The sequence below is a fragment of the Marmota flaviventris genome, chromosome 5, assembly GCF_047511675.1.
Source record: "Marmota flaviventris isolate mMarFla1 chromosome 5, mMarFla1.hap1, whole genome shotgun sequence".
NCBI classification, from domain to species: Eukaryota; Metazoa; Chordata; class Mammalia; order Rodentia; family Sciuridae; genus Marmota; species Marmota flaviventris.
In genome coordinates this window covers 693,983-707,945 of record NC_092502.1, presented here as the reverse complement: position 1 = coordinate 707,945, position 13,963 = coordinate 693,983, and positions in this window count along the sequence as shown.

The following is a 13,963-nucleotide window of genomic DNA, read 5'->3' as shown; positions in this document are numbered from 1 at the left end:
CCTAACCCTAGTCCTATTCTGGCTTTCACCCTAACCCTAACTTTAAACTGAACACTGGCCCTGACACTAACAAAACCTAGCTATAAACCTGACCCTAACCCAAAACTTAAACCTAACACTAGATCTAGGGTTAAGCCTAACCCTAAAACTAGCTCTAATCAGAACCCTAGGTCTTATGTTACACATAGCACTAACCCTACGCCTAAATCTAACACAAAACTTAAATAACCCTAACCCTAATCAAGGCCTAAACCTACCCTAAGCATAACACTCACCCTAACCCTAACTCTAGTCCTAACCCTAACCCTAACCCTCACCTTAGTCCTATCCCTAACTCAAAGACTAACCCTTAGCCCAATCATGACCCTAGCACTATTCCTAAAAATAAACCTAACCATAGCCCTAAACCTAACCTTAACCCTAAACCTAACACTAGCTCTAATCCTATGCATTAGCCTAACTCTAACCCTAACCCTAATAATAACCCTATCAATCACCCTAACCATAACCCTAACCAAAACCATAAACAGATCCTTAGACCTAATGCTAAACCTACAACTTGCCATAGCCTTAGCCCTAACTCAAAACCTAAATTTTACCTTATAACCAACAGTAAACCTAGCCCTAAAACTAAACATAAATCTAAACCTAACCTTAACCATAAAGCTAACCTTACATCTAACCAAATCTATTACCCTTAACCTAATGCTAACCCTAATGAAAACACTACAATAACCCTAAACCTAACACTGAGCATAACACTAAGCCTAACCCTCATCCTAGACCTAACCCTAGCACAAAACCTAAATTTTACCCTAAATCAAACACTAACCCTACCCTAAGCTAGGGTTACTAGCCCTAACTCAAAACCTAATCTAACTCTAGCCCTAATCATAACCTAACCCTAGCCCTAACCATAGCTCTAACACTATATATTATTCTTATGATAACCCTAATCCTAATGCTAACCCTAGGCATAACCCTAACCTTTTTGCTAACTCTAAAGCTCTCTATTGCCCTAAAACTTCCCTGAAATCTAAACCTAACACAATCAATTGCCATAACCCTAAACCTAACCCTAATGCTCATTTTAGCCCTATCCCTAAACCTTAACCTAAAACAAACCCTAACCTGATCCTGACCCTAAAAATACACCTAGCTCTAAACCTGACCCTCACCCTAAGAATAAAACTTACACTAGACCTAGACACAAATCTAACCTAAAATCTACGCCAAACTGTAACACTAGACCTGACATAAGCCCTAGCCCTAATTCTAGACCTAACACTACAACTAACCCTAGGACTCATCCTAGCCCTAAACTGAGCCTTAATCATACCCTAAACCTAACCCTAGTCCTAACCCAAATTCTAACCCTCACCCTACCTCTAAACCTAGCTATGACAATATACCGTACCCTAAAATTAACTATACCCTAGCCTGAACACTAGGCCTAAGCTGAACACTAACCCTAGCCCTAATCCTAGCCCTAACTTAGCCCTATCTTTAAAAATAACCAGAACCCTAGGCCTAAGATTAACTCTAACTCTCACCCTAGTCCTAGACTTAGTTCTAAACCTATCTGTTACTGTAACCATAACCCTAGCCCTGACACTTTCCCTAGTTAGACCTATCCCTAATCCTAGATCTAATGCTAAATCCAAATCTAACCCTAACCCAAAGCCTAAGCCTAACACTAATACTAGCCCTAACCCTAATGCTAATCTTATAACTAGCCCAAACGCTAAACCTAGAACTTAAAACAAAACTGAGCAACAGCCCTAACACTAAACCTTAACTTAAACCAAACCCTAACAGTACACCTAGTCATAACCCTAGCCCTAATTCGAGTCCTAAACCTAACCTTAAAACTTACCCTGACCCTGACTCATATCATAAAACTGACCCTAGCTCTAAAGGCCACCCCAAACTGAAACCAAAACCTAAAAGTAATCCTAGCCCTAATTCAAGTCATAACCCTAAACTTAAAGCAAACCCTGACCTGACTGATATCCTAACAGTCACCCTAGCTCTAAACACAGACCTCACCTTAAACTGAACAGTAACCCTAGCCCTTATTTGAGTGCTAATCATAAGCCTAAAACTAAACTTGATGCTTTCTCATATCCTAACAATAAGCCTAGCTCTAAATATTACCCTAACATTAAACCTAAACCTAACACTAGACCTACCCCTAACTCTAACCCTAAAACTAACCCTAATTGTAACCCTGGATTTTACATTAGCCAATGCAAAAATCTAGACCTAATCCTAATACAAAAACTAGCCCTAATCCGAGCTCAAAATTTATATTTAACCCTAACCCTAACCCTAACTCTAGCATTAACCCTACCTCTAAGGCTATTCCTTAACCTAAGAATAATCCTAACCCTAATGGTAACCCTAGACCGATCTCTAATTCTTAGGTTAACCAAAACTCTAACCCTATTAATAGTCTTAACCCTAGCCCTCATTCTAGCTCTAACCATATCCCAAACTCTAACCCTTACCCTGACCTTATTCTGACCCTAACCCTAGGTTTAAAACTGACCAAACCCTAGACCAAACCCTAAAACTACCCCTAGACTTAAAGCAAATCCTAAATCTAGCCTTAACTCTACCCCTAGAAGTAAACATAAACCTAGCCCTAGCCTTAACAATAATGCTTACCCTAAATCAAAAACTAACCTAACCCTAGACCCAAACATAGTCCTAATTCTGGCTGTAACCCTAACACTAACTCTAACCCAAACACCGACTCTGCCTTTAGAATAAACCTGTCTCTAAATCTGAACCTACATGAAAATCTGAACCTAACACTAGAACTAGCCATAACCCTAACCCTACAACCAGCCCTCAACATAATCATAGGTCCTATATTACCCAGAGCCCTAACCCTAGCCCTAAACCTAATACAAAACCTACAGCTAATCCTAAGCCTAAATCAAGCCTTAAGCATAACCTTAACCCTAACCCTAGCCCTAACTCTAACCTAAATCTCACCTTAGTCCTAATCCTAGCTCAAAGCCTAAACATTATTCTAAACATAAACCTAAACTAATCCCTCAAACTAACCCTAACACTAGCCCTAATCTTAACCTTAACCCTAGCCTTAAACCTATCTCTAAACCTACCGATTACTCTAAACCTAAACCTAAACCTAAACTTATTGATAATTCTAGGCTTAATGCTAAACCAAACCTAACTGGAAAACTAACCCTAGACATAACCTTATATCTCACACTTGCCTTAGACCTAACCCTAGCTCAAAACCTAACCCTTACTATAAACCTAAACATAACCATAGCCCTAATTCTAAGCCTAAACCTCAATTTAATGTTAAACATAGCCCTAAATCTACATATAATCATATACATTACCCTAACCCTAACCCTATCCCTAATGATGTCCCTAGCCCTAACCCTAACCCTAACCCTATGAGTACTATAATCTTATTCCTAGAAGTAACCTTAAACCTAACCCTCACCCTAAAACTAACCCTAGCTCAAAACCTAATCCTATTGCTAAACATAAACCTAAGCCTAACCCTAGTTTTAACCGTAACCCTAATGCTAATTCAAGACCTATTCCTAACCAGAAACCTAGCCCTAAACTTAGCTCTAATTCCATCCATTATACTAACCATAACCCTTACCCTAATGCGAACCCTAGGCCTAATCTTAAGCCTATCACTAACCCTAACCCTATCAATTACCCTAAACCTAATGAAAACACTAAACAAAACCCTATCAGTACCTAACCCACACCCTAGTGCTAACTCAAGCCCTAACCATAAACACTAACCTCAAGCAAACTCTAACAATGACCGTAACCCTAATAAGTCTCCTAGCTCTAAGGCTGAATTTACATTAAACCTAACACTTACACTAGACCTAGCCACAACCCTGATCCTAAAACTATCCCCAACCCTAACCTTAGACCTGACATTAGCCATAGCTCTAATCCTAGTCCTAAACCTAACACAAACCCCAGCCCTTATCCTAGCCCTAAACCAAGCATTAATCCTAAACCTAAACCTAACTTTAGGCCTAACCCCAAAATTAACCCTAGCTGTAATCTTAGCCCTAATTTAGTCCTATTCCTAACCCTAGCCCTAAGACTAAATCTAATTCCCACCCTAGCCCCATCCCTGGTTCAAACCCTATTCCTTACCAGAACCCTAATCCTAGCCCTAACCCTAACCCTAACCCTAAGACTAACTCTAACTCTCACACTAGCCCTATCTCTACTTCTAACCCTATCCATTATCATAATCCTAACTCTAGCCCTAACCCTAGCCCTAAACCTAGCAATAACCACTGCCTAATCTTTATTCCTACTCCTAACCCTAGATCTAATCCTAACTAGAAATCCAACCCTAAGCCTAAGCCTGATATTAACACTAGCCCTAGCCCTAATGCTAATCATAAAAATAGTACTAACCCCTAACCCTTACAGTAAAACAAACCTGAGCAATAGCCCTAATCCTAAACCTTAACTTAAACCAAACCTTAACACTACACCTAGACCTAAACTTAGCCCTAATTCGAGTCCTAATCTTTAGCTTGATACTAACCCTAACTCTGACTCACATCCTAACACTCACCCTTGCTCTAAACTCCACCCTAACCCTAAAACAAACCCTTACAGTAATCCTAGCCTTAATTCGAGTCCTAACCCTAACCCTAAAATAAACCTGACCCTGACTATTAACCTAACACTAACACAGCTCTAAATTTCACCCTAACCTTAAACCTAATCCAAACACTAGAGGCTTAACCCCTAACCATCACCCTAAAACTAACCCTAAAAACCATAGTTGTTACATTAGTCATTGATCTAACCCTAGCCTTAATCCTAACACAGAAACTAGCCCTAATATGAGCCGTAAACCTAGCTTTACCCCAACCCTAGTCCTAATACTATCTCCATCCCTATCACTTACCCTATGCCGAACCCTAAACCTAATGCTAATCCTAATCGTAATACTAATCCTAATCCTTAATCTAACCCAAACACTAACCCTAGTCCTCATTCTAGCTCTAACCATAAACCAAACCCTAACCATAACCCTCACCCTTATTCTGACCCTAATAGGAATCATAGATCTAAACCTGAACCTAACCCTAAACCGAACCCTAATACTAGCCTTTATGTTAAGCTTATACCTAAACCTAGACCTATCACTAGCCCTAGACCTAAACCTAATCCAAATCTATCCATAACTCTATGCCTAGACCTAAAGAAAAACCTAGCACTAATAATCACCCTTAGCCTAAAGCCCAAAACTAACCATTCCCCTAATCTTAACCCTTGTCCTAATACTGGCTTTCACATTAACCATAACCCTAAACTGAACACAGACCCTGACACCTACACTAACCCTAGCTCTAAACATCACCCTAACCCTAAACCTAACCCTAAAACTATACTTAGGTCTAACATTAACCCTAAAAATAGCCCTATCATAGCAAAGTTCTTAAATTTGTCATAGCCCTAAACTATTGCAAAACCTAGCCCTAACCCAAGCCCTACCCTAGCTTTAACCCTAAAGCTAACCATAACACTAACCATATCCCTAATCCTATTCTTAACCCTAACCCTATCCATTACCCTACACCTAACCTCAACTCTAAACCTAAAGCTATCATTAACCTATCCCTAAGCATAATGATAACTCGAGCCTTATCCCTAAAGCTTAATCTAATAAAAACCCTAACTCTGACCCTGACCCTAATAATACCCATATTTCTATACCTGAACCTAACAAGAAACCTGACCCTTACAATAGACCTAGCTACAAACCTAACCCTAAAAATCTCCCTAACTGTAACCCTAGACCTGACATTAGCTCTAGCTCTAATCCTAGCCCAAATCTTAACACAAACCTTATCCCACATTCTAGCCATATACCTCACCTTAATCATAAACCTATCCCTAACTATAACCCTAAATCTAATCCTCATCCTCATTCTAGTCCTAAAAGTAGCTATCATCCCATCCCTTAACCTAAACCTAACCCAAACCCTAACTCTAACACTAACCCTAGCCCTAAATCTAGGCCTACCCCTAACACTAACCCTAGTCCTAATCCTAGCCCTAATTTAACCCTATCCCTAACTCATCCCTAACCCAATCACAAGACTAACTCAAACTCTCACGCTAGCCTTATACCTAGTTCTAAACCTATCCCTTACCATCACCCTATACCTAGCCCTAAACTTAGCCCTAATCCTAGTCCTACCCTTACCACTAGCTCAAAGCCTAGATCTAACCCTAACTCTAAATCTAACCCTAAACCTAAGCCTAAACCTCACACTAACACTAGCCCTAATCCTAAAATTAATCCTAAAACTAGCCCTAACTCTACCCCTAGCCCTAAAACAAAACTGAATCATAACCCTAACCCTAACACTTAACCTAAACCAAACCCTAACCCTACACCTAGCCCTAAACCTATCTCTAATTCAAGTCCTAAACCTAACCTGAAAACTAATCTGGACTCTGACTCTGACTCTAACATTAAACCTAGCTCTAAACATCATCATAACCATAAACTTAACCCTAACAGTAGACTTAGCCCTAATCCTGACCCTATCACTAGCTCTAATCATATCACTACTTTGTACATTAGCTGTAGCCTTAACCCTAGCCCTAACCTAACCCAAAACCTAGCCTTTTTTAAGATTTTTTTTTCTTTTTGGTGGACACAACATCTTTATTTTATTGGTATGTAGTGCTGAGGATCAAATCCAGTCTGCTGTACGTGCCAGACGAGCACGCTACTTCTTGAGCCACATCCCCAGCCGCTAAACCTAGCTATAACCCTAAACGTAAATCTAACATTAACCCAAACAACAGCCCTAATCCTGTACATAACCCTACCCCTAATCATAGTTCTAACCCTATCCATTACCCTAATGATAACCCATTATGCTAACACTAGGCCTAACCCTAACCCTATCCATTAAACTAAACAACACTTTAATCCTAACCCTAATCCAAAAAAAGCCTTAATCCTATCCATAACCCTATCCCTAATCATAGGTCTAACCCTATCCATTACCCTAATAATAACTCTTATGCTAACCCTAGGCCTAACCCTAACCCTATCCATTACACTAAAACACATCTAAATCCTAAACCTAACCCTTTCATTACCTTAACCCTAAACCCTAATGATAATTCAAGCCTTAAACCTAAACCCTAACTTAACTCAAACCCTCACATTGATCCTGACCCTAATAATAACCCTCGCTCTTAAATGGACCCTTAGTATAAACCTAACGCCTACACTGGACCAAGCCATAAACCTAACACTAAATCTATCCCTAACTGTAACCCCAGACCTGACATTAGCCCTAGCCCTAATACTAGCCCTAACCCTAACACAAACATTAGCCCTCATATTAGTCAGGTCAGGGTGTGCTTTTAGGTTAGGGTTATGACTGGAATTAGGGCTAGGGTTACTGTTAAGGTTTTGTTTGTTTAGCGTGGTCTTTAGAGCTAGTGTCAGTGTTAGGATATGAGTAAGGGTCAGGGTAAGTTTTAAGGTTATGGTTAGGACTCGAATTAGGGCTAGGGTTAGGTCTAGGTCTAGTGTTAGGGTTAGGTTTATGGTTATGACAATATTTAGAGCTAGATTTAGTGTTAGGTTCAGAGTCAGTGTCCTTATTACTTTTCAGGTTAGATTTAAGACTGGAATCAGAAATAAGTGTAGGACTACTTGTAAGGTTAGGGTTTGGTTTAGGTTAAGGGTTAGGATTAGGGCTGTGACTCGGTTTTGTTTTAGGGCTAGTGGTATGGTTACTGCTAGTTTTAGGATTAGTTTTAGGGTTAGGGCTAGTGTTAGTGTGAGGTTTAGGCTTAGGTTTAGGGTTAGATTTAGAGTTAGGTTTAGATCTAGGGTTTGAGCTAGGGTGAAAGATAGGGCTAGGGTTAGGGCTAACTTTAGGGTTAGGTTTAGGGTGATGGTAAGGGATTGGTATAGAACTCGCTATAGGGCTAGGGCGAGAGTTAGAGTTAGTCTTAGGACAAGGGTTAATGTTAGGGTTAGGCCCTGGTTAGGGCTAGGGTTAATAATAGGTTTAGGGTTACAGTTAGGTTTAGGGTAAGGGTTGGGATTACAGCTAGTTTTATGCCTAGCGTGAGGGTTATAATTAGGGTAAGTGTTAGGTTTATGATTAAAGTAAAGTTTATGTCTACGATATGGGCTAAGTTTTGTGTTAGGTGTAGGAGTAGTATTAGAGCTAGGGCAAAAGTAAGATCTAGGGTTACAGTTACGGATAGTTTAGGGTTAGGTTTATAACTAGGTCTATTTTAAGGGTTAGGTTTATGGTTAGTGTAAAGTTTAGAGCTAGGGTATTATTAGAGTTAGGGTCAGGTTTAGGGTTTTTGTTAGGTTAAGGTTTAGGTTTTGGGCTCGAATTAGCATTATTGTTAAGGATAGTGGGTTCAGGTTAAGTGTAGGGTAATTTATAGGGTTAATTTAGGTATAGTTTTAGGTTTTGGCCTATGGTTAGCATAAGGGTTAGGGTTATCATTAGAGTAATGGTTAGGTTAGAGCTAGGGTTAGGGCTAGGATTTTGCTACGGATTAGGTCTAGGCTTAGGCTTAGGCTTAGGGTTAGGGCTATGGTTAGGATTTGGATTAGCTTTAGGGTTAAAGCTAGGGTAGACCTTGGATTAGGGCTAGGTTTTGCAATAGGTTAGGGCTACAGCTAATGTAAGAACTTATTATGATTCAGGCTAGTTTTAGGGTTAATGTTAAGGCTAGGCATAGTTTTAGGGTTAGGTTTAGCATTGGGGTGGTGTTTAGAGCTAGGGTTACTGTTAGTGTCAGAGTCAGTGTTCAGGTTAGTGTTATGGTTAGAATTAAATCCAGAATTAGGTCTAGGGGAAGAGTTACTGTTTGGCTTAGGCTAAGGTTATTTTTAGGGCTATGTCTAGGTTTTTCATTAGGTCTAGTGTTCGAGTTATGGCTAGATTTATGATTAGGTTTAGGTCTAGTGCTAGTGTTAGGGTTAGGTTTAGGTATAAGTTAACCGGGCGGGTTACTATTAGGGTTCAGTTTAGGGTTAAGTTCAGGTTTAGATCTACAATTAGTTTTAGGGTCAGAATAAGGGTCAGGGTTAGGGTTAGGATTTGGTTTATGGTTAGAGCTAGAATGAGTGCTAGTGTTAGGACTAGTAATGGGATTAGGGTTTTTGTTAGTTTAAGGATTAGGGTTAGCATTAGGGTAGGGCTTGGAATAGGGGAAGGGTTAGGTTAAAGCTAGGATTAGGGCTCAGATTAGGGCTAGTTTTGTGTTAGGTTTAAGGTTAGGCAACGGCTAATGTAAGAACTAGTGTTACAAATAGGATGAATTCTGGGGTTATGGTTAGGGGTTAAACCTCTAGTGTTAGGATTAGCTTTAAGGTTAGGGGGATATTTAGAGCGAGTGTTAGTGTTAGGTTAATAATCAGGGTCAGAGTTAGTTTTAGAGTTAGGGTTAGGATTCCAAATAAGGCTAGGGTTACTGTAAGGGTTTGGTTTAAAGTTAGGGTGGTGTTTAGAGAAAGAGTGAGTGTTAGGATATGAGTCAGAGTCAGGATTAGTATTCAGGTTAAGGTTAGGACTCAAATTAGGGCTAGGGTTAGGTCTAGGTGTAGTATTAGGATTTGGTTAAGTTAAGATTTAGTTTTAGGGCTAGTACTCAGTTTTGTTTTACTGCTAGGGTTAGGGTTAGGGTTAGTTTCATAAGTAGTGTTAGAGTTAGTGCTAGTATTAATGTTAGGCTTAGGCTTAGGATTAGTGTTTGAGTTAGAGTTAGAGTTGGATCTAGGGTTAGGACTAGAAATAAGGATTAGGCAAGTGTTATGCCTAGATTTATGGCTATGTTTAGGGCTAGGGCTAGGGTTAAGTTAAGGGATATGGTTAGAACTAGGGATAGGGCTAGTGTGAGAGTTAGAGTTTGTCTTAGGTCATTGGTTAGTGTTAGAATTATGGATAGGGTTAAATTAGGGCTATGATTAGGGCTAGGGTTACTGTTCAGCTTAGGTCTAGTGTTAGGGTTAGGGTTAGGATTAAGATTAGGGTAAGGGATGGTGTTTTAACTAGGTTTAGTGGGAGGGTGAGTGTTAGAATTAGGTTAGGGCTATGTTTAAGGATAGTGTTATGATTAGGGATAGGTTTAGGGCTAGGATGAGGGCTAGGGTTTGTTTTATGTTTGTGGCTAGGATTAGGGCTAGGGCTAATATCAGGTCTTGGGTTATGGTTAAAGATAATTTTAGTGTTAGGTTTATGGCTACATGTAGTGTAAGGGTTAGTTTTAGGGTTAGGGTCAGGTTTAGAGCTAGAACTATTTTTACAGTCAAGCTCTGGTTTATAGTTTGGGATAGGTTAAGTTTTAAAGTTAGGGCTCAAATTAGCATTAGGGTTAATGTTATGTTAATGATAGGGTGAGGTTTAGAGTCTAGGTTTCGTTTAGGGTAATGGAATGGATTAGGGATAGGGTTAGGTTTAAGACTAGGTTTAGCATTAGAGTTAGGGTCCTGTTTATGGCAATGTATAGGGTTAGAGGTAGGTTTAGGGCTAGGGTTATGTTTATGATTAGGGCTAGGGTTAGGGTTAGGATTAGGGTTAAAACTTGGGTTACGGCTCAGATTAGGTCTAGGTTTTGTGTTAACTTAGTGCTAGAGTTAGGGTTACGGCTAATGTAAGGACCAGGTTTATGTTTTGGGCTAAATTTGTGGTTAGAGTTAGGGCTATGTCTAGTCTTAGGTTTAGGTTTAGGATTAGGGCTATGTTTACAGCTAGGATTAGTGTTATGGTCAGAGTCAGGGTCACGGTTAGATTTATTGTTCGGATTAAAACTCAAATTAGGGCTAGGGTTAGGGTAATGATTAGGTTTTGGTTAAGGTTTACGGTTAAGGATATCGTTCTGTTTAGTTCTAGGGCTAGGGCTAGAGTTAAGGCTAGTTTTAGTATTAACATTAGGGTTAGGGCTAGTGTGAGAGGTAAAATTAGTGATAGGGCTAAAATTAGATTTAGGGTTTCTGATAGGGTTAAATTAGGGCTAGGATTAGGGCTAGGGTTAGTGTTTAGTTAAGGCCTAGCGATAGGGTTAGGGTTAGGTTCAATTTTAGGATAGTGAATGGTGTTATAGCTAGGTTTAGACGTAGGGTGAGGGTTAGAGTTACGGTTAGAGCTAGAGTTGGAGTTAAGGTCATGATTAAGGCTAGGTTTAGGACTAGGATGAGGGATAGTGTTCATTTTAGATTCAGGGCTAGGATTAGTGCTAGGGCTAATATCATGTTAGGGTTAGGGTTAGGTTTATGTTTTCCATAAAAGTTAGGTTTTGAGCTAGTGTTAGGGCTAGGTTTAGGGTTAAGTCTAGGGATAGGATTACGGTAGGTTTAGGGTTAGGGTGGTGTTTTGAACTTGATGAGTGTTAGGATATAAGTCAGGTAAAGGTTTAATTTTACGATTATGTTTAGGACTTGAATTAGGGCTAGGGTTAGATCTAGGTGTAGTGCTAAGTTTAGGTTTAAGATAAGGTTTGTGTTAGGCCTGTTGCTCGGTCTTCTTTTAGTGCTATGATTCGGGTTAGTGCTAGTTTTATGATTAGCTTTAGGGTTAGGGCTAGGGTTATGGTTAGATTTAGGATTAAGGCTAGATTTAAGGCTAGGATTAGGGCTAGGTTTTGTGTTAGGTTTAGGGTAACAATTAGGGCTAGGACTAATGTCAGGTCTAAGTTTATAGTTACGGGTATTTTTAGGATTACGTTTATGGCAAGGTCAAATTGAAGTGTTACTTTTAGGGAAAAGGTCAAATTAAGATGTGGGGTATTATTAGGGTCAGGGTCAGGCTTTGGTTTTGGGTTAAGTTTTAGTGTTAAGGCTCAAATTAGCATTAAGTTTAGAATTAGGGTTAGGGTAATGGATAGTGTTAGGTTTAGGGTTAGGTTTGGTTTAAGGTAATGGATATGGTTAGGGTTTGTGATAGGTTTAGGGTTAGGCCTAGTGTTAGCATTAAGGTTATAGTTATCATTAGGGTAATTTATAGGTTTAGACCTAGGGTTAGTGCTAGGATTATTGTTAGGATTAGGGCTAGAGTTAGCATTAGGGTCAGGGTTAGGGTGAGGGTTACACTTAGGATTAAGTTTAGGGTACAGTTTAGGGTTTGAGCTAGGAATTTTGCTATGGCTAAGATTAATTTATGGTTTAGCCTAGGGTTATGGTCATGGTTAGTGTAACGGTTAGGGCTAGGGTTATCATTAGAGTTAGGGTAATAGGTTTAGATGTCAGGTTAAAGATAGTTTTAGGTTTAGGTTAGCATTATCTTTAGGTTTAGGATTAGGGTTAGCAATTTGAGCTATCTTAGGTTTAGGGTTAGGGTTAGGTTACATTCACTGCTATTTCTAGGGTTAGGTTTATGTTTAGGGTTAGGGTAGGTTTAGCTTTTGGTCTAGTGTTATTATTAGGGTTAGGTTTAGCACTAGAGTAGTGGATAGGGTTCAAGCTAGGGTTAGGGCTTGGGTTAAGGTTAGGATTAGGGCTGGGATTAGGTTAAGAGTTTGACCTTGGGGTAGTGTTAGTGTTAGTTTAAGTGTAAGGGTAAGGAATGAGCTAGGTTTAGGGCTAGGTTAAGTGATAGGTTTACAGTCTGGGCTAGGGTAGGTTTACAGTTAGGTTAAGGGCTAGGATAGCATTACTTTTAGGGTTATTGTTAGTATAATGGATATAATTAGAGCTAGGGTTTGGGCTATGGTTAGAGTTAGGATTAGGGCTAGAATTAGGGTGAGGTTTAGGGTTTGGGCTTGGGTTATTTTGTGTTAAGATTTGGTGTTTGAACTAGGGTTAGGGCTAGAATGAGGGTTAGGGTTAGGGTTAGGGCTAAGTTTAGGTTTAGAGTTATGCTTTGGGTTAGGTTTAGGGCTGTAATTCGGGCTGGGTTTTGTGTGAGGTTAAGGGCTACAGTTAGGTATATGGGTAATGTAAGAGCTAGAGTTATGGTTATGGCTATATGTAGAGTTCATCTAGTGTTAGGGTTAGTTTTTTGGCATAGAATAAGGTTTAGAGCTAGGGTTTTTGTTAGGGTAAATGTCAGGTTTCAGGTTAGGATTAGGTTTAGGGCATGGTCCAGAATGAGGACTAGGGTTAGGTCTAGGGGTAGAGTTAGTGTTTGGTTTAACTTAAGGGTTATTGTTAGGGCTAATGCTAGGTTTATGGCTATATTTAGGATTAGGTTTAGGTCTAGTGCTAGTGTTATTGTTAGGTTTAGGTTTAGGGTTAATGGTAGGGCTAGTGTTAGTTTTCAGATAAGGGTTAGGGTCAGGTTTGAACCTAGGTTTAGTGTTAGGGTTAGAATAAGGGTCAGGGTTAGAGTTAGGGTTTTGGTTAAGTTTAGAGCTAGAATGAGGTTTAGGATTAGGACTAGTAATAGAGTTAGGGTTTGGGGTAGGCCTAGAATTAGGGTTAGGACTAGGGTGGCAATAGGGTGAGGTTTGACTAAGTGTAAGAAATAGAGTTAAAACTAGGATTAGGGCTAGGGATGGGGTTAGGGTTAGGGCCAGGTTTAGGATTAGGGTTAAAACTAGGGTTAGGCCTTGTATTTGCTAGGGCTAGGTTTTGTGTTAGGTTTAGGACTATGGCTACTTTAAGAACTGGCATTACATTTAGGGCTAGTTTTAGTGTTAGGTTTAGGGCGAGGTCTAGTGTGAGGAATAAGTTTAAGGATAGGCTGATGTGTAGAGCTAGGTTTAGTGTTAAGGTCAGAGTCAGTGTTTGTATTAGTTCTAGGGTTAGGGTTAGGATTCGAATTAGGGCTACGTTTAGGGCTAGCTGTAGTGTTAGGTTTTGCTTTAGGTAAAGGTTTAGGTTCAGTGAAATGGCACAGGTTTCTCTTGATAGCTAGGGCTTCGGTTGGGGCTAGTTTTCAAATTAGCGTTAGGGTTACAGCTAGTGTTAGTGTGTGGTTTAGAC